This window comes from Nerophis ophidion, linkage group LG23, assembly GCF_033978795.1.
Source record: "Nerophis ophidion isolate RoL-2023_Sa linkage group LG23, RoL_Noph_v1.0, whole genome shotgun sequence".
Lineage (NCBI taxonomy): Eukaryota > Metazoa > Chordata > Actinopteri > Syngnathiformes > Syngnathidae > Nerophis > Nerophis ophidion.
The window spans coordinates 2,631,565-2,652,336 of NC_084633.1; the positions used below are offsets into that span (position 1 = coordinate 2,631,565).

A 20,772-nucleotide genomic window follows, 5' to 3' on the forward strand; every position below is an offset into this window, starting at 1 on the left:
TTCAAAATAGTAGTCGGTGGAAATTAAACCACCCAGACGGTGCAAAGGGCCGCGGCCTCCAATATGAATGATTGAAGCATCATCTCTCACAGATGTCAAAGCATATTTGGGGTTATTTATTGGAGATGCACGTCAGAGGCTATGACCGATCTGTAAATAACCCGTGTTTGTTGAAAAATGTGTCCGATGTCTGCAAATACAAAGTAATACTACCTTTTATCCCTACCAAACTACCAGACCTTCATGGAGCTTCAAGGACAGCATATAAAGTAGCTAATAAAAAGTAGTAGTAAAAGTGCACCCCCTTTCATTTCAGCAACCAATTTTATTACAGTGTATCTTCTCAAAGGACACTACTGTATAAATGGAACTTGGTTATATTTTAGTTTTGGGTTGTGCTTGTGAGGGTGAAGATTTACTGCACTTGTTTCATTCATCCAGTCATTTTCTTCTCCATGTGTCCTCATTGGGGTCGCGGGTGAGCTGAAGTTGGACACCCAGGACGAGGAATTAAAAAGAGTTCAAATAGAATTGCACTTATTATTTTGCCTTTTGTTCACAATCATTATGAGAGACATGACGATGGATGTTTAGTTTTTTTTGCATTGTAAATGCGATCGAAAGTCCGCTTACAATGGAACATATAGGAGTCACGCAATTTCGCCTATAAAGCCCTTAAAAAAACATTCAAACACCTCCATTAGGGTTTTATATACATGATGTAAGTATGTGTAATGCAGTAAATGGCACATTTAAAATAACATTTATTTATGTACTTTGATCATTTTAAGCATAAGTGGCGCATTAATTTCAAAAACGCAACACAACATTAGCTTTTTTTTTCTCTTCATCACTGATTATTACTCAATTCAGACTTTGTGAAAGCCACAAACATAATAAAACATCACTTATTGTACAATGTCTGCTGTCATTAGGATGCCGACGGCTCGGATTTTCATATATTCTCATTTAGGTGTTTTTTATTGGTTTTATATTTATTTATTTTTTGTTTTTATTCAGTCATTGGTGGAGCATAATATGTATATATATTTATTTTTTATTTATTTTTATTTTTTTTCACAATTGTTTTTAACATGGCTGTGCAGCACTTTGGAAACGTTATTGTTATTTAAATGTGCTATATAAATAAAGTGGATTGGATTGGATTGGATTGAATGACTCATAATCCTCACAAAACGGGGCAAGGGCGTCGGTATGAACACCCAACGTCTTTTCGTGTCTTTCTTGCCATTTCCAGACCTTAAAGGGCTGTCAAAGTGTACCAACTTGTCGGAATACCTACTCAGATGTCTTCTGTCCAGGTGAGATGCATGATTTATGATTGAGAATAAACTTGAGAGGGAGCAGGGAAGCGAGGAAACAACAGACCACTTGATGATGTATACATAGGGACACAGGAAGTGATCATCTTGGCGCTATAAATAGTGCGTCTGCGTTAGCACTTATAATAAAAATATTACTAATACATGGTTAATATTCCAGTCATGAAATGTAAATGGAGTATTGTTAGCGCTTTTTGAATATTCATATTCTTCCCATTGGCTCCGCAGTAAGATGACTTTTTATTTAGGTTTATTTAATATTTAGAATGCCTAAAAAAAAATACATCCATCGTCATGTCTTTTATGATTGTGAACGATAGGCATAATTCCAAAAAAAGTGCAGTTCCACTTTAAGTCAGTGCAACATAATGAATTGTTTGTAATCCATTAAAATGATCAATTTGATCAGAAATAATATATAATTTATACTATGTTGCTTTAATTAATTGTCTAATCAGTACCACTAAAAAAAACAAAAAACGATCAATCTAGGACCCCTTAGTGCCCGGAACTTTAAGTACGCGGACGTAGTTTCCACTGCAATACAGCGCACATGAGAGAGGTGGTGTCAAACACCAGAATAGTTTGTTGTTGTTTTTTATATGATAATGTACACGTTAAAGGTGCTATATCAATGATGATGATGTGCATTTATTACAAAAAAAGAGTGAAGGTTATGAGAGGCAGTTACATTGCTATAAATTTGTTTTATCCGATTACTCGATTGAACAAACTAATCGATAAATTACTCTATCACTACTATTAGGCATTTCTTACATATCACTTAGTTTTGCACCTTAATTTTAAAAGGTCATTATAAAGTGTTCGATGTGATTTTAGAATTGTGTTCACATTGATTGAGTGTTTTCCATGGTGTGTTTTTTTTTCCCTTTCTTTTGCATTGATAACTGAGTGGATTATAACAGGAGAAAGTTTACAATTTAAATAAAAATGCTGGCATTTAATATATTTTTTACGATAGGCCATTAAAAATATCAATAGTCGATATTAATCAATATAAAACACTTACAGTGGGGCAAAAAAGCAATTAGTCAGCCACCGATTGTGCAAGTTCTCTCTCTTCAAATGATGACAGAGGTCTGTAATTTTCATCATAGGTACACTTCAACTGTGAGAGACAGAATGTGAAAAAAAAAATCCAGGAATTCACATTGTAGGAATTTTTAAGAATTTACTTGTAAATTTTGGTGGAAAATAAGTATTTGGTCAACCATTCAAAGCTCTTATTGATGGAAGGAGGTTTTGGCTCAAAATCTCACGATACATGGCCCCATTCATTCTTTCCTTAACACGGATCAATCGTCCTGTCCCCTTAGCAGAAAAACAGCCCCAAAGCATGATGTTTCCACCCCCATGCTTCACAGTAGGTTTGGTGTTCTTGGGATGAAATTCAGTATTCTTCTTCATCCAAACACAACGAGTTGAGTTTATACCAAAAAGTTCTATTTTGGTTTCATCTGACCACATGCCATTCTCTCAATCCTCTGCTGTATCATCCATGTATCCATTTTGGTATAAACTCAACGCGTCGTGTTTGGAGGAAGAAGAATACTGACATGGTTTCCCACACATTCATTTATTTGTGGTGGTCCGCCACGAAAGAATTACGGCCGCCACAAATAAAAAAAATTTTTAAAAAAAAATATATTTTTTTTTATTTTTTCCGGCCGTTCATAAAAGCAATGGGACTCTCTCTGTCTGTAAATGGAGCTTGTAGTTACATATTATATAAATATGTAAAAAGTATATAAATATGGATATAAATATTTACATAAAGTGTTGTAATTATATTCCAACTCCGCGTTCTTCTTGGTCATCGCCGCCGCTGCCGCCGCTGCCGCCACTGCCACCGCACCAACCCCCCGCCCACCAACCCACCCCCTCACCCGCCCGACCACACCACACCAAATAGATGCCTGACCTGTGGGAAACACTGACTGAGTTGCATCCCAAGAACACCATACCTTCTGTGAAGCATGGGGGTGGAAACATCGTGCTTTGGGGCTGTTTTTCTGCTAAGGGGACAGGACGATTGATCCGTGTTAAGGAAAGAATGAATGGGGCCATGTATCGTGAGATTTTGAGCCAAAACCTCCTTCCATCAGTGAGAGCTTTGAATGGTTGACCAAATACTTATTTCCCACCATAATTTACAAATAAATTATTTAAAATTCCTACTATGTGAATTCCTGTATTTTTTTCACATTCTGTCTCTCACAGTTGAAGTGTACCTATGATGAAAATTACAGACCTCTGTCATTATTTTAAGTGGGAGAACTTGCACAATCGGTGGCTGACTAAATACTTTTTTGCCCCACTGTACATCGTGAGACTATACTATTTTGATAGTTGACAAGTCATTAATTCTCTTAACGATTACTAAACTAATTATACTTTACTAAACTGATTATAGGAAGTATACACTATTCAATGGCTCTAATTTAGCCATCCGCTTTGAAATACAGCTTAAAATAAACATACAATAAAAATGTAGTGGCCCTGCGAGGAGGTGGCGACTTGTCCAGGGTGTACTCCGCCTTCTGCCCAATTATACCTGAGATAGGCACCAGCGCACCCCCACCCGCCCTCCGACCCCAAAGGGGATTAAGCGATAGAAAATGGATGGATGGATGGATGAAAACGTAGTTTTATTCAGAGGACATATATTTGTACTGTAACTGTCCAGCTAATTAAGCTGCTAAAAAAATTAAAAATGACTACAGTTATTTCCGGACTAGAGAGCGCAAAACAAATATGTTTCCGGCTATTAGCCGCACAGGACTCTAAGCCGGAGATACATTGCAAAATTAATATTTACACAGTAAGATTCGGTAAATGTTTATTTGCATACCTTGCCTGTAACACGGCAGTAAAACGGCTGATCATGAATTGATTAACGTGGACCCCGACTTAAACAAGTTGAAAAACTTATTCGGGTGTTACCATTTAGTGGTCAATTGTACGGAATATGTACTGAACTGTGCAATCTACTAATAAAAGTATCAATCAATCAATCAAATAAAACAGAAGTCATCGTCATGGACCCACTAGCTGCGGAAGCTAGCTCTCCAATCAGCTAAACAGACTCAATAACCCCACAGTGACTTTTTGGTATGTTTACTGAGGAATTTGTCGAACTGAAACGATGCAAAAATAATGCTATTGTAAATTATTCATAGTAACAAAGGCACTTGAACTACACTAATTCTAACGACGCAAGCTTCATTACATTACGATAGCATGTACAAATATGCATGAAAACACTCCTACACACATCACACATGGGACAGTGGAGTAGGTATAAACAGTTTTAGTTATACTGTAAAACCTACGAACGTTTGTTTGAAATTATGAATGAAGAATCCATACAAGTGCAAACGCTATGGACGGCTAAAAGACAGAAGAGCATTGTACTTTCGGTTGAAAACACCAAATGGAAGGACATTGCAGCACCTGCAGTGAGTGAATTCGTCCAAAAGATGCAACAATAGCACAAACATTAAAACCCCTATTCAGTGTATTTACTTGTTCTTTGTAAAACTTCTTATATCATGGCCGTCAGTGAAAGAAAAATTCCATAAATGAGGTGAACCATTTTATAAGCTGTAGGGTTCAAAGTGTAGGGAAAATATAGCTGCTTAAAGTCCAGAATGTATGGTAATAAATGGTTGTCCAATTCAAGGCAAAGACAAAAACAAAGTACATAAAATGCTTCAGATAAACAAGGAGCCTATCTCAGCTGCACTCAGGCAGAAGGCGGGATACACCCTGGACAAGTTGCCACCTCATCGCAGGGCTAACACAGATAGACAGACAACGTTCACACTCACAGTCACACACTAGGGCCAGCAACTGCCATGAAAAGCCAAGTCCGCTTCGAAAATGGAGCAAATTACTAGTGTCTTTGACGTCTTTAGGGTTAAACACCCTCTGGGTTTTTCTCTTCCTGTTGCTGCCAGTCACCGATTGCACTGACTCATGCAATGTTTGTTTCCCTTTGGATAAACACGGCGGATGACGTCCCCGACTATTATTGACAAATTAATTTGTCGGCAAATATGTTCTGTCGATTTTTCTGTTATTAAAGGGCGTCAAATACACCACCTTCCCCCCAGGTTAAAGCAGAACTGCACTTTTTCTTGGAATCGTTCACAATCATTATGAGTGACAACACATATTGCTTCTTTTTATACCATCCATCCATTTTTTCTACCGCTCGTCCTTTTTTTGGGGTCGCGGGGGGTGCTGGAGCCTATCTCAGCTGCATTCGGGCGGAAGGCGGGGTGCATCCTGGACAAGTCGCTAGTTCTTCACAGGGCCAACACAGATAGACAGACAACATTCACACTCACATTCCCACACTAGGGCCAATTTAGTGTTGCCAATCAATCTATCCCCAGGTGCATGACTTTGGCGGTGGGAGGAAGCTGGAGTACCCGGAGGGAACCCACGCAGTCACGGGGAGAACATGCAAACTCCACACAGAAAGATCCCGAAATCATTTTTAAAGATGTAGCCTTCAAAACCCTCCATTAATGTTTTATATACACCCTGCAAGTCTATATCTAATGTAGTAACAGACACGATCAAAATAATATGTAATATGTACAATTTTTACCCTATTTTGTTCATTTTAAGCAATACCGGAACTTATTTCCTCAGCGTATTTATTTATTTCCGTTTCCTTGGCAACGCGCCTCTGACTTCTGGCAGCATATGTGTGTTCCTACTTCCGGAATCAAATACGAGTGTGTTCTAATCATGGCAGACTTGGTAACCGACAACGAAGACAACTATTTTTGGACAAATGAGGATTCACAAAATTATCTTTTTGAAGCTGAATATACGGAGGATGAACTGCTGGTTATAGAAGCGAGCACCAAGAAAGTGGGAGACGTTGGCGTAGGGATGGGCGATATATCGATATACTTGCGGGGTTGTCTCTGCGGTATAGAAAATGAATACATCGTGATATTCGAGTACCGTATTTTTCGGAGTATAAGTCGCACCTGCCGAAAATGCATAATAAAGAAGGAAAAAAACATAAGTCGCACTGGAGTAAAAGTCGCATTTTTGGGGGAAATTTGTTTGATAAAACCCAAAACCAAGAATAGACATTTGGAAGGCAATTTAAAATAAATAAAGAATAGTGAAGAACAGGCTGAATAAGTGTAAGTTATATGACGCATAAGTAACCAACTGAGAAGGTGCCTGCTATGTTAACGTAACATATTATGGTAAGAGTCATTCAAATAACTATAACATATAGAACAAGCTATACGTTTACCAAACAATCTGTTACTCCTAATCGCTAAATCCCATGAAATCTTATATGTCTAGTCTCTTACGTGAATGAGCTAAATAATATTATTTGATATTTTACGGTAATGTGTTAATAAATTCACACATAAGTCGCTCCTGAGTATAACGCACCCCCGGCCAAACTATGAAAAAAACTGCGACTTATAGTCGGAAAAATACGATATACGTTCTCACGCAATTGCTTTTAGCTGCAGGCATTAAACTGCAGGCTCTTCTCACTCTCTTGTGTCTCCTCACAGACAAGCGTACCTTCTTACATACGTCACATACTGTTGCGTCACACGCCTTCTTATGAGAGGTAGCAGCATGGGTAACATTAGCTGTGATGCTAGTGGAGTGGTGCGAGGGGAAAAACGAGAGAGAGAAGGTGCCAATCTGGTAACAAATGAAGGAATAGTCATTCCTAAGAAAAACAGCACAGGGTGCATCGTCTGGCGGTGGTTTGGCTTCAAACCGGAATATGTCGAACAAGTGCGGGGCAAAAGTGTTGCTACAAAAACTAACATCTACTGCTAATTTGTAGCATAATTTGAAAAGTCACCCGCTAGAGAATGAAGAGTGCTTGAAACTGCATGTTAACATCTCCGTTCAGTGCCACACCAACAAAATGCCGAAGCAACCATTTCCAGATCGTATGAAAAAAAAATAGTCAACAACAGAAATTAATATTGGCCCTAGTAACCTACCACATAGCAAAGGACATACACTATTTGATTCCCTGTTACGCAGCTCATTTTTATTTGAAAGTTATTGAAATATCTTGTGTGACATCATGCACAAAAGTGCACTTTATTTGTTTCAAAACTATTGTAGTGGCATTCTAAAGTGCACTTTAATTTAGCGTTGTTTTGATACATCATTTTAGTGACATCATGCACAAAAGTGAACTAACAGCATATTTTAAAATGTCTCCGACAATCTTGCACTTTCTGTTTTGAAATGACATGTTTGTGCCACTGCTTAATAATTGTTTGATAAATGCAGTTTTGCTAAATTGACTTAGTTGTGATTTCCCTTTCTGCATGAAAGTTGAAAATTAGCATATATTAAAGCAGTATGAAGAAGAATGTTTTAATGTAGACACATACAAACCCCGTTTCCATATGAGTTGGGAAATTGTGTTAGATGTAAATATAAACCGAATACAATGATTTGCGAATCATTTTCAACCCATATTCAGTTGAATATGCTACAAAGACAACATATTTGATGTTCAAACAGATAAACTTTTTTTTTTTTTGCAAAAATCATTAACTTCTCTGGGCCCGAGATCATCTAAGATGGACTGATGCAAAGTGGAAAAGTCTTCTGTGGTCTGACGAGTCCACATTTCAAATTATTTTTGGAAATATTTGACATCGTGTCATCCGGACCAAAGGGGAAGCGGACCATCCACATTGTTATTGACGCAAAGTTCAAAAGCCAGCACCTGTGGTGGTTAGGGTTGGGTATCGAGTATAGAGTGTCGATTGGAAGCGGGACTAACTTTCCGATTCTCCCGGAATCGTTTAAAGGTTTAAGTTTCGATTCCTAGTTTCGATACCCAGTCCGCCGACCGGAAAAAAAGAATAAGTCCGCCGACCAGAAGAAGAAGCAGCTGAACACCAACGAAGAAGCGCCCACCGCCGGAAGTGTTAGCATAGCCGAGCCTTTGTAGCCGAGCGAGTCAGTCAAGCATGGATAGCGGGTGTCGGCGGTCAAAAGTGTGGCTTTATTTTACCAAAAAAAAATGAAATATCGGCGAAATGTAACACGTGCGACAGGACTGTTTCGTGCTTAGGAGGGTGCACGTCGAACATGATGAAGCACCTCGAGTTCATGAAGTACAAATAAATGCGTGTCCTGTCTTCGACGCGCTGCGCCGACCGTCCTCCTCTGCCTTTTCCTCTGGCTCCAGCTCCGACGCCAAGCCTGTCACCTTGGTGACTGCACTGCAGTCCGAATCCGGTAAGTAAAACAATATATATGCAATAAATAATGTGTTTTGCGCCAACGTTGACGCATTTAACAAATTAGCCCGCGTATTTTTTCATAGACAATTTACAACCTGCTAGCCAGGCTCCACGATGTGCTCAGCGTACTCCGTTCACCCTAGCGGTAATGGGGAAGATGTCGGTGCCACAGACGGAAGAGTGCCACAGAAAGATCACTGCACACATAGTCAAAAGACTGCATCCCTTTTCAGAGGTGGAATCTCCAACATTTAGGTTAGTTAAGCAATAACGTTAGAGCTAAGCTAATTGATACTGGGCTAAACAGTAACAGCAACATTACATGTTTGTTTATGTTTGCAGGGATATGGTGAAAACTCTCAACCCAAAATACATACCACCTTCCAGGGACTACCTGTCAAACACATTGATCCCGGCATTGTACAAGAAGAATCGGAATCGAGAATCGGAATAGAGAATCGTCAGGAATCGGAATTGAAACAAAGAATCGGAATCGTTCGAATTCAAACGATACCCAACCCTAGTGATGGTATGGGGGTGCATTAGTGCCCAAGGCATGGGTACCATTAATGCTGAAAGGTACATACAGGTTTTGGAACATATGCTACCATCTAAGCACCGTCTTTTTCATGGACGCCCCTGCTTATTTCAGCAAGACAATGCCAAGCCACATTCAGCACGTGTTACAACAGCGTGGCTTTGTAAAAAAAAAAAAAGAGTGTGGGTACTTTCCTGGCCCGCCTGCAGTCCAGACCTCTGTCTCCCATCGAAAATGTGTGGCGCATTATGAAACGTAAAATACGACAGCGGAGATCCCGGACTGTTGAACGACTGAAGCTCTACACAAAACAAGAATGGGAAAGAATTCCACTTTCAAAGCTTCAACAATTAGTTTCCTCAGTTCCCAAACGTTTATTTAGTGTTGTTAAAAGAAAAGGTGCTGTAAGACAGTGGTGAACATGCCCTTTCCCAACTACTTTGGCACGTGTTGCAGCCATGAAATTCTAAGTTAATTATTATTTGCAAAAAAAAAAAAGTTTATGAGTTTGAACATCAAATATCTTGTCTTTGTAGCATATTTAACTGAATATGGGTTGAAAAGGATTTGCAAATCATTTTATTCTGTTTATATTTACATATAACACAATTTCCTAACTCATATGGAAACAAAGTTTGTAGAATCATCATACTGCTGTGATTGTACATATCAAGTGTTCATTCAAGGCTAAGGCAAAATATCGATATACATATCGTGTATCGTGATATGGCAAAAAATATCGAGATAATAATAGAACGCCATATCGCCCAGCCCTACGTTGGAGCAGACGGAAGTCGCGTGAGTAAGGTCGGCGTGACTTGACGTGTAAAATTGGAACCTTGCTTACCCAAAATCAACTGGAAAAAACTCCCCCTGACAGCTGGACCAAACAAACAACTGTCCATCATGTAAGTTACTGTAATATCAATCATGATATACGCAGCACACCGTGCTTGTTACTACAACTACTGTACATACGCTGTCAAGCGAGCTGTGTACAAATACAAAGTGAAATGTGGGCTAATACTTTACAGATACCATAATATGATTGTTCATGTTTGTCAGCCAGTACAGATTGGTGTCCTATCGCATTGTGTTGTGCATTCCAAACTCAAAAGCCATTCAGCTGCTGACGCAGTAGCTAGCTTACACCTAATACCATATCATGGCGTTCCAAGTCGATGTGTTACTACGTTAGAATAAGAGTTACTCATTGTTCGCTCTTACAATAAGAATGTTGCTACATTTTGGTTATTATACAGGTTAAGGAACGTAAATGAACTATTGTTGGCGGTTTTTGGATTAATTTTAAAGTGATTTAGAGGTAGAATGGAGTGATGATCCCTTTAACTCCTTTGCTAGCCGCCAAGAACCAACCAATTGTTACAAAGTAAAATGAAAAAAAAAACTAAAAAACCTTTTGTCTTCTTGTCTCTCATAAGGGTTGCAAATGATAGACTAAATTCCAAAAAGCGAAGTTCTCCTTTAAGGCTGACAGTCATGCCAACAAATCTTCAAAGAAGCATCAGTGTCGAAACCGTAATTAAGAATGTAGCCGTATTCACAATAAACATCGGAAACTTGAATGACCAGAAAGAAGGTTTGATTGAGGTCGATTTGGTAAAAGTCACGATCCATAAATACTATAGATCTTTTTTTTAAAAAGGTCAGGAAAAAGAGCAGCAGGTATATGTTGAGTTCTACACAAGACAACAATGGAGCCTGTCCTCATAATATACATAAACATTAGGGGTGTATAAAAAAAAAGGATTTTCGTATTAATTGCGATTCTTAATCGATTGAAAATAAAATCAAAAGGAGATTTTTTTTTATTGTATTTATTTATTTATTTATTTATCAGACAAATCATATTGTTGATGTAGATGCCCATATCTGCAGTACATATCTATTTTAGAATAGAGAAGTGTATAATACTTCTCTTGTTACCTAATTTGTATTTGACATTATAAAATGTTTGGGTAGAATTTTATTTGAAAAAAAAACAGTTTTGTTTTAAGTAATACAAAATAAATATCAGATTTGTTTATCTATTACATGGAAGAATGTAGTTATATAGAACTGGCAACCAATGTTACTGAAAAAGTATTGATTTTGAATCAAGAATCGATTCTGAATCGAATCATTTCTTCCATAATTGAATCGAATCGGAATTGTGGCGTGCCCCAAGATATACAACCCTACTAAACATATCTATGTGTAACTTTCTGGACATGCAGTACAGGCCAAAAGATTGGACACACCTTCCCATTTATTGTGTTTTCTTTATTTTCATGACTATTTACATTGTGCCTTGTCACTGAAGGCATCACGACTATGAATGAACACATGTGGAGTTATGTACTTAACAAAAAAAGGTGAAATAACTGAAAACATGTTTTCTATTCTAGTTTTTTCAAAATAGCCACCCTTTGCTCTGATTACTGCTTTGCAGACTCTTGGCATTCTCTCGATGGGCTTCAAGCACACCTGTGACGTGAAAACCATTTCAGGTGACTACCTCTTGAAGCTCATCGAGAGAATGCCAAGAGTGTGCAAAGCAGTAATCGGAGCAAAGGGTGCAAGGGGCTATTTTGAAGAAACTAGAATATAAAACATGTTTTAGTTATTTCACCTTTTTGTTCAGTACATAACTCCACATGCGTTCATTCATAGTTTTGATGCCTTCAGTGACAATCTACAATGTAAATAGTCATGAAAATAAAGAAAATGCATTGAATGAGAAGGTGTGTCCAAACTTTTGGCCAGTACTGTATTTACAAAAACAACCACTGTGATGGCAATATTTTGTTTTGTTGGTTTGTTTTTACAGCTTTTATCAATATCGAGGAAATAAAAAATAGTTCATTAATGCCAGTCATTTTTGCCTCAAAACGCTTAAACATCTGCTATGAATCTGAAGATGGTAAATGTAACCTTTCGGTAGAAGGACCTAAATCATCAACATGAACAAAACTTCTTCATTAGATGAACAAAGTTTGGGAAGAAGCCCGGAAACACCTACATTTAACTGGAGATCTGAGTCAGATTACCATCTGACAATCTTTCTTAGAACTTTTGCAACAGATTTCTATCTAAATGTGTGGGCTTTGGCCTCAGAAAATCTCCAAGTGGTACCCAGCTTTAGTGAGCACTTCTGCTTTGTGGAGATAATCCTACCATCTCACAGATATCAAGATGCTGATTATACAGCAGGATTATTGCACAGGTGTGCCTGAGGCTGGAAACCTAAAAGTATATCGTAAAAATATCAGCTATTACATTTTTCTGCAAGTATATGATACAGGTTTATTGTGATTTCACTGTATTTTGGTTGTATGCCTAAAAATAAGTACTTTGGGGCAGACTGTCAAAAATACTCTCTACTGCATGGATGTATAATCCGAAAAAACATTTCATGGAAGATAAACAGCCCACTTCAAACTTGAAGTGGAATAGAGGATGATTTCATTATGTAACCCAAACAGCTTCTGTTCGAAAAAACATTTGAAACACCAAGTGCAAAACATTTTCCATAGTCTTTCAATGTCTTCAGCTAATTCAATATTAATCCAAAGAAAAAGTCTTCTGCCACTGAGGGTTCTCAACAATTATTATTCCCAATCTCCTGACACTTTAGTTTAGTGAATATAAAATGGGAATTGATATGATTTTTCTAAACGAGCTGTTTGAGATATGCAATTGTGACGTAGTTTGCCGTTGTACGTCTCCACGCATGGTAGAAACCGCCATATTTTTTTTATTATTTTGAAAACTGACATTGCAAATGTTGTTACAAATCCCTCCGATTGTAATGTTTAGTGTGGATATCACAGACTATGTTTACACTGCAGGCCAAAGTGGCCCAAATCGGGTTAGTTAAGAACAAAAATATTCAGTCTAAGCCTGGGCCCCTGGAAAGGGGTTTTGACTGAGGCCAAGGGAAAAAAAACTAATAGGCATAGCACACATAAACTTGTGTGTAAGAGGGAAACATCAAAGAACACAAAGTACATTAAATACATTAAAAGAGCAGAGCTGATGCAACCAGTCACAAAAGTAACAACAACAACAAAAAAATATATATATATATAAAATCAACCAATAATATACATTGCACACACACACACACGATTGCACCATGCACAGACAATCAACCAAACAAAAACATAATTTCAACACCCACACACACTGTGGTGGCCTCTGCGGTGTTCCAAGCCATCATCTGCTGGGGTGGGGGGGAGCATGGCCAGAGACAGGAGCAGACCCAACAAAGCAACCAAGAGAGCAGACTCCACCCTCGGCCGCCCACCAACTCTCGGGAGGTATAAGTAAAATGTGATCTTTATCAGACTCCACTATAAAACGCGCACAGGCCCAAATGTGGCCTCGACGTCACTTGCATGCGCAGTTTGATAAAGTAAAAACAAAGGAACTTGAACGGATTCTGTAAATTAACAAGGAAGTCGCTACTACAACTACAAAATAAAATTAAAGTCACGACACCATAAAAATGTGTTGTTTTTTTTACATGAAAATAAATAAAAGTAATACATTAATGGAAATACAGATATATATACAGACATACATTTGTACACACACATATATATATATATATATATATATATACACACACACACACACATGGATAGATAGATAGATAGATAGATAGATAGATAGATAGATAGATAGATAGATAGATAGATAGGAGTACAGGCCCAAATTTTTGACACACCTCCTCATTCAATACATCCATCCATCATCTTCCGCTTATCCGAGGTCGGGTCGCGGGGGCAGCAGCATAAGCAGGGAAGCCCAGACTTCCCTCTCTCCAGCCACTTCGTCTAGCTCTTCCCGGGGGATCCCGAGGCGTTCCCAGGCCAGCCGGGAGACATAGTCTTCCCAACGTGTCCTGGGTCTTCCCCGTGGCCTCCTACCAGCTGGACGTGCCCTAAACACCTCCCTAGGGAGGCGTTCGGGTGGCATCCTGACCAGATGCCCGAACCACCTCATCTGGCTCCTCTCGATGTGGAGGAGCAGCGGCTTTACTTTGAGTTCCTCCCGGATGGCAGAGCTTCTCACCCTATCTCTAAGGGAGAGCCCCGCCACCCGGCGGAGGAAACTCATTTCGGCCGCTTGTACCCGTGATCTTATCCTTTCGGTCATGACCCAGAGCTCATGACCATAGGTGAGGATGGGAAGGTAGATCGACCGGTAAATTGAGAGCTTTGCCTTCTGGCTCAGCTCCTTCTTCACCACAACGGATCGGTACAACGTCCGCATTACTGTAGACGCCGCACCGATCCGCCTGTCGATCTCACGATCCACTCTTCCCCCACTCGTGAACAAGACTCCTAGGTACTTGAACTCCTCCACTTGGGGCAGGGTCTCCTCCCCAACCCGGAGATGGCACTCCACCCTTTTCCGGGCGAGAACCATGGACACGGACTTGGAGGTGCTGATTCTCATTCCGGTCGCTTCACACTCGGCTGCGAACCGATCCAGTGAGAGCTGAAGGTCCCGGCCAGATGAAGCCATCAGGACCACATAATCTGCAAAAAGTAGAGATCTAATCCCGTGGCCACCAAACCGGATCCCCTCAACGCCTTGGCTGCGCCTAGAAATTCTGTCCATAAAAGTTATGAACAGAATCGGTGACAAAGGACAGCCTTGGCGGAGTCCAACCCTCACTGGAAATGTGTCCGATTTACTGCCAGCAATGCGGACCAAGCTCTGGCACTGATCATACAGGGAGCGGACTGCCACAATAAGACAGTTCGGTACCCCATACTCTCTGAGCACTCCCCACAGGACTTCCCGAGGGACACGGTCGAATGCCTTCTCCAAGTCCACAAAGCACATGTAGACTGGTTGGGCAAACTCCCATGCACCCTCAAGAACCCTTCCGAGAGTATAGAGCTGGTCCACAGTTCCACGACCAGGACGAAAACCACCCTGTTCCTCCTGAATCCGAGGTTCGACTATCCGGCGTAGCCTCCTCTCCAGTACACCTGAATAAACCTTACCGGGAAGGCTGAGGAGTGTGATCCCACGATAGTTGGAACACACCCGCCGGTCCCCCTTCTTAAAGAGAGGGACCACCACCCCGGTCTGCCAATCCAGAGGTACCGCCCCCGATGTCCACGCGATGCTGCAGAGTCTTGTCAACCAAGACAGCCCCACAGCATCCAGAGCCTTAAGGAACTCCGGGCGGATCTCATCCACCCCCGGGGCCTTGCCGCCGAGGAGCTTTTTAACTACCTCAGCGACCTCAGCCCCAGAAATAGGAGAGTCCACCACAGATTCCCCAGGCACCGATTCCTCAAAGGCAGACGTGTTGGTGGGATTGAGGAGGTCTTCGAAGTATTCCCTCCACCGATCCACAACATCCGCAGTCGAAGTCAGCAGAACACCATCCGCACCATACACGGTGTTGATAGTGCACTGCTTCCCCTTCCTGAGGCGGCGTATGGTGGTCCAGAATCGCTTCGAAGCCGTCCGGAAGTCGTTTTCCATGGCTTCCCCGAACTCTTCCCATGTCCGAGTTTTTGCCTCGGCTACCGCTAAAGCTGCACACCGCTTGGCCCGTCGGTACCCGTCCACTGCCTCCGGAGTCCTATGAGCCAAAAGAACCCGATAGGACTCCTTCTTCAGCTTGACGGCATCCCTCACTGCTGGTGTCCACCAACGGGTTCTGGGATTACCGCCACGACAGGCACCAACAACCTTGCGGCCACAGCTCCAATCAGCCGCCTCGACAATAGAGGTTCGGAACATGGTCCACTCGGACTCAATGTCCCGCACCTCCCTCGTGACATGTTCAAAGTTCTCCCGGAGGTGTGAATTGAAACTCTCTCTGACAGGAGACTCTGCCAGACGTTCCCAGCAGACCCTCACAATGCGCTTGGGCCTGTCAGGTCTGTCCGGCATCCTCTCTGAGCTCATTCAATACGTTTTCTTTATTTTCATGACCTTTTACATTTTAGATTGTCACTGAAGGCTTCAAAAATATGAATGAACACAGTTATATACTTAACAAAAAAAAGGTGAAATAACTGAAAACATGTTTTATATTCTATTTTCTTCAAAATAGCCACCTCCTTTGCTCTGATTACTGCTTTGCACACTCTTGGGTTATGTACATATACATATACTGTATATACATATACATACATACATATATACATACATATATATATATATATATATATATATATATATATATATATATATATATATATATATATATATGAGTTTGCCAAGTATAAAAATTAAAATTACATTTTTGAATTAAAGAAACAGCTGTTCTAAATGTGTCCACTGAATGTTGCAATAGCAATTACTTGTATCTTTGTAGATGATGCTACATATGTACAAAATAAACCACATAATGTTAGTACATCAGTCCAGAAAAATAAGCAAACTAGATAAACTGTCATTTGATTTTAATATAATTGTTTTTATCTTGATAGATTAAAAATGAACACCAATGAGTTGACTGATGAACATTATCACATAATTTATTCAGAAAATATAAATAACGACAAAGTATATATACTATTAACCGCAAGCAGGTAATTGTAAAAATAAAAAAATAAAAAACATTAAGACTTGTAAAATTTCAGAATGTGCTTGTTCCCTTTTTAAACAAAGAAAATCTGAAGTCATCTTTATTTTTAAGTTATCGTGCCGTGATTTTACCAGTCCGGAGTAGATTCTTCTCCATGTGGCCCCCAATCTAAAATGAGTTGGACACCCCTGCGATAGATAGAGTGTATCATGGGTGTACAGGATCAATAAGTGCACATCATGTAATCACACGTCCTTCTTATTCCAACATCACAGACACCCACGGTGGCAAGACCGGCAGACACAAGGACACATTGTGTGCGTGCCTGTCTGCCGGGCTGGAGGGGGAGTTAAATACCACTTGTGACAATCCCATTTGTCCTCAAGGGTTATCTCCTTCTCCCACCACAGTTGCATTTCAGCACATCATCAGCAAACATGTGTTGGGGATCAGAAGCCTTGCTGACGCCCGCAGGAACCCACGGTCACGCACGCGCACACGCAAGAGAAAAGCAGGCACCGGCCACCCCAATTAGCAACGTGTCGAAGTTTCGATGCCGATTCACCGACGGAGCATACGGTGCACGATGACCGCAGACGGAGTTCTCGCAGGTGTACCCGGCTGGAAGCGACACGAGGAGGGAGTCGAGGTCGGGTACTGTACCTTGTGGCGGCTGTCGCGGCGTCGTGTCGTTCTCAACTTCTGTCCCTCGCACTAAATCCACAGTGGGTGTGCTGAGCGCAGGTGCGGAACCACGCCGGACGTGTGCGGCTGTCGGTGCCCTTTTGCGGAGATCCTCTCGCCTGTCGGCGCGGTGCACTGCCAGCAGCCAAGCGAACCGGGCGGATTGAGGGAGGACGGCGGCGGCAACGCCACTGGCGCGTCATTGGAGGATGGGGGAAAGAGAGGAGGTGTCACTCTGATCCTTTTTTTATCTTCCCTTGCCCAGTTTTTATTATTAGTATTTTTTGCCGCCATTTTCGGCATTTTATTTTTTTTATGTTCTGCTGAGTGATTACATTTTTTATTTTTTTATTGACTTGAAAACAAATAAAAAAAATAAAAAATAAAATAAAACGGCCCTGCGATGAGGCAGCGACTTGTCCAGGGTGTACGCCGCCTTCCGCCCGATTGTAGCTGAGATAGGCGCCAGCGACCCCAAACAGGGAATAAGCGGTAGAAAATGGATGGATGGGGAATTTAAAAAAAACTGTTTTGATGCTGAATTTAGAAAAATACATTATCCATCCAGTGTGAATGTGAGTGTGAATGTTGTCTATCTGTGTTGGCCCTGATGAGGTGGCGACTTGTCCAGGGCAATTTTCCCTCCAATTTTTCATATATGTCATACTTGCCAACCCTCCCGGATTTTCCGGGAGGCTCCCAAAATTCAGCACCTCTCCCGAAAATCTCCCGAAATCCAGCCCGAGCTGGGAGCCACGCCCCCTCCAGCTCAAACATGAACAGTTCGAAGCTTGAAAAGGAGGATTGCAGGCGGATCTGACAGCATTGAAAGTCGTTTTTTAAAAACGACTGCTAATCCTCCTCGTTTTCAACCGGACGAACGCGGAGAATTAAAGTAGGAACACTCCGGAGGCAGAAGTTCATTACGAGGGTCGGACTCACCGGCTCTCAGCCGTGTTTCCGTCACACAGAGGAAGTGAAGAAATCCTTCAGGATAAGTGGTTTGTTTGTCAAAGATCTTGCGTTCACAAGACCGAACCTGGCGGGGGCCAGCACATCCAAGGGCACAGCTAATCCAGGTGGGGCCCGACACACAGCCCGCTGGTGGCGGGGGAGAGGACGACAGAGACAAAAATAGACGCAAACAACACAAAAACGAACAGAGCTGACAGCGAGAGACGGCAGGCCAAAGCACATACTGGCGCCATCTTCTGGAAACTCGGAAGTGACGTTACTCAAATAGTGAAAGGTAAGTGTTGTTGTTGTTGTTTTGTAACCATCAAGCACAGTACAGTTAGTAGAACAACTGTGTTTTTATTACTGTGTGTTTGATAGGTGCCGTATGAAATTCAAGTATTTATTTTATTTATATATATAATAAAATAAATATATATAGCTAGAATTCAATGAAAGTCAAGTATTTCACACACAAAAAAAAAAAATATATATATATATATATATATATATATATATATATATATATATATATATATATATATATATATATATATATGAATCACTCAAGTTGGTGAATTGGCTGTAAATATAGTCCTCCCCTCTTAACCACGCTCCCGCCCAAACCACGCCCCAAACCACGTTTCCGCCCCACCCCCGACCACGCCCACCACCCGAAATCGTAGGTCTCAAGGTTGGCAAGTATGATATATGTGAGCAAACGCCAAAACTCCTTGAGCACTCAGTGGCGCACATGTGAACGACGGCAGACGTGCACACTGTTATGCGCTTATCTTTTTATTCGATTTTGTGCGCGGCCTAGATTTGCCGTGCACAGAGGACGCGTGAGCAGTGTGCAATTGCACAGACGTGTACCTTAGAGCAGTGGTTCTCAAATGGGGGTGCGCGTAGCCCTGGGGGTACTTGAAGGTATCAAAAGGGGTACGTGAGATTTCTTAAAAATATTCTAAAAATAGCAACAATTCAAAAATCCTTTATGAATATAATTATTGAATAATACTTCAACAAAATAGGAATGTAAGTTCATAAACTGTGAAAAGAAATGCAACAATGCAATATTCAGTGTTGACAGCTAGATTTTTTGTGGACATGTTCCATAAATATTGATGTTAAAGATTTCTTTTTTTTGTGAGGAAATGTTTAGAATTAAGTTCATGAATCCAGATGGATCTCTATTACAATCCCCAAAGAGGGCACTTTTAGTTGAAGATTGCTTCTATGTGTAGAAATCTTTATTTATAATTGAATCACTTGTTTATTTTTATATCTTTTTTTACAAATAGTTCAAGAAAGACCACTACAAATGAGCAATATTTTTCACTGTTATACAATTTAATAAATCGGAAACTGATGACATACTGCTGTATTTTACTTCTTTGTCTCTTTTTTTAACCAAAAATGCTTTGCTCTGATTAGGGGGTACTTGAATTATAAAAATGTTCACAGTGGGGGTACATCACTATAAAAAGGTTGAGAACCACTGCCTTAGAGGGAACGTTGGTCCAGGGTGTACACCGCCTTCCGCCCAATTGTAGCTGAAATAGGCACCAGCGCCCCCACGACCCTAAAGGGAATAAGCGGTAGAAAATGGATGGAAGGATTATCCATCCATTTTTCCAACCGCTTGTCCCTTTCGGGGTTGCTGGAGCCTATCTCAGCTGCATTCGGGCGGAAGGCGGCGTACACCCTGGACAAGTAACCACCTCATTGCAGGGCCAACACAGATAGACAGACAACATTCACACTCACATTAGCGTTTTCAAAATAAAAAATAAGGAAATGCAAGGGGTATAGGTAGAATATAATTTACTTTTTGTTTTTTTTCTAAATTGAGACAGACTATTTATGTATTTAATATTTGTTTGCTTACTATTTATTATTTATTTGCTCACTGTTCTGTTACAGAGAACAAGGAAACTGGACAAAATTGCTATGGTATGAAAAGGGGTAGGATTAAATAAACTCTGCTTCTTCCGACTCTTTTTCGGATATGCTGTAATGGGACAACTGGAAATATGCGATGAATTACGTTGTATCGTATGGATGTTCAAAATAAACTAAACCTTAACTGAGCTGAATTCCAAATATGTGTTATATTTTCATTTTTCACTTTCACTTTTCAAGTTGTTCCACTCACCGGAGTACATTTCTGTAATGTAGGGAACCTACATTTAAGTTAATGTTTTCAAATAATGCAAAACTTTGTTGTTTTTTAATCATTATTTTGTAAAATTGTCTTCCCACTTTTTATGGATACAAATTAGGGCCAAAAGTGTTGTACTTGGAAAAAAAATATCAAATTAGATAAAATAGAAAAATATTTTTTTGGGCGCTGAAATTAAAAAATACATCAGCGTTTTCAAAATAAAA

The 20,772-nt window shown here is 40.4% G+C and overlaps 1 protein-coding gene across 2 annotated transcripts in view; it reads right to left on the minus strand.

The window, feature by feature from the left end:
* Positions 1–17,647, minus strand: part of LOC133541214 (junction plakoglobin-like) — a 252,078-nt gene extending 234,431 nt beyond the window's left edge. The window contains exon 1 of one of the 2 annotated variants that reach the window (XM_061884428.1): positions 17,407–17,647. The gene's annotated coding sequence lies outside the window, so the exon portion shown is untranslated. The remainder of the gene's footprint in view (positions 1–17,406) is intronic. The other variant, XM_061884426.1, reaches the window with a different exon arrangement.
* Between the last annotated feature and the right edge of the window lie 3,125 nt (positions 17,648–20,772).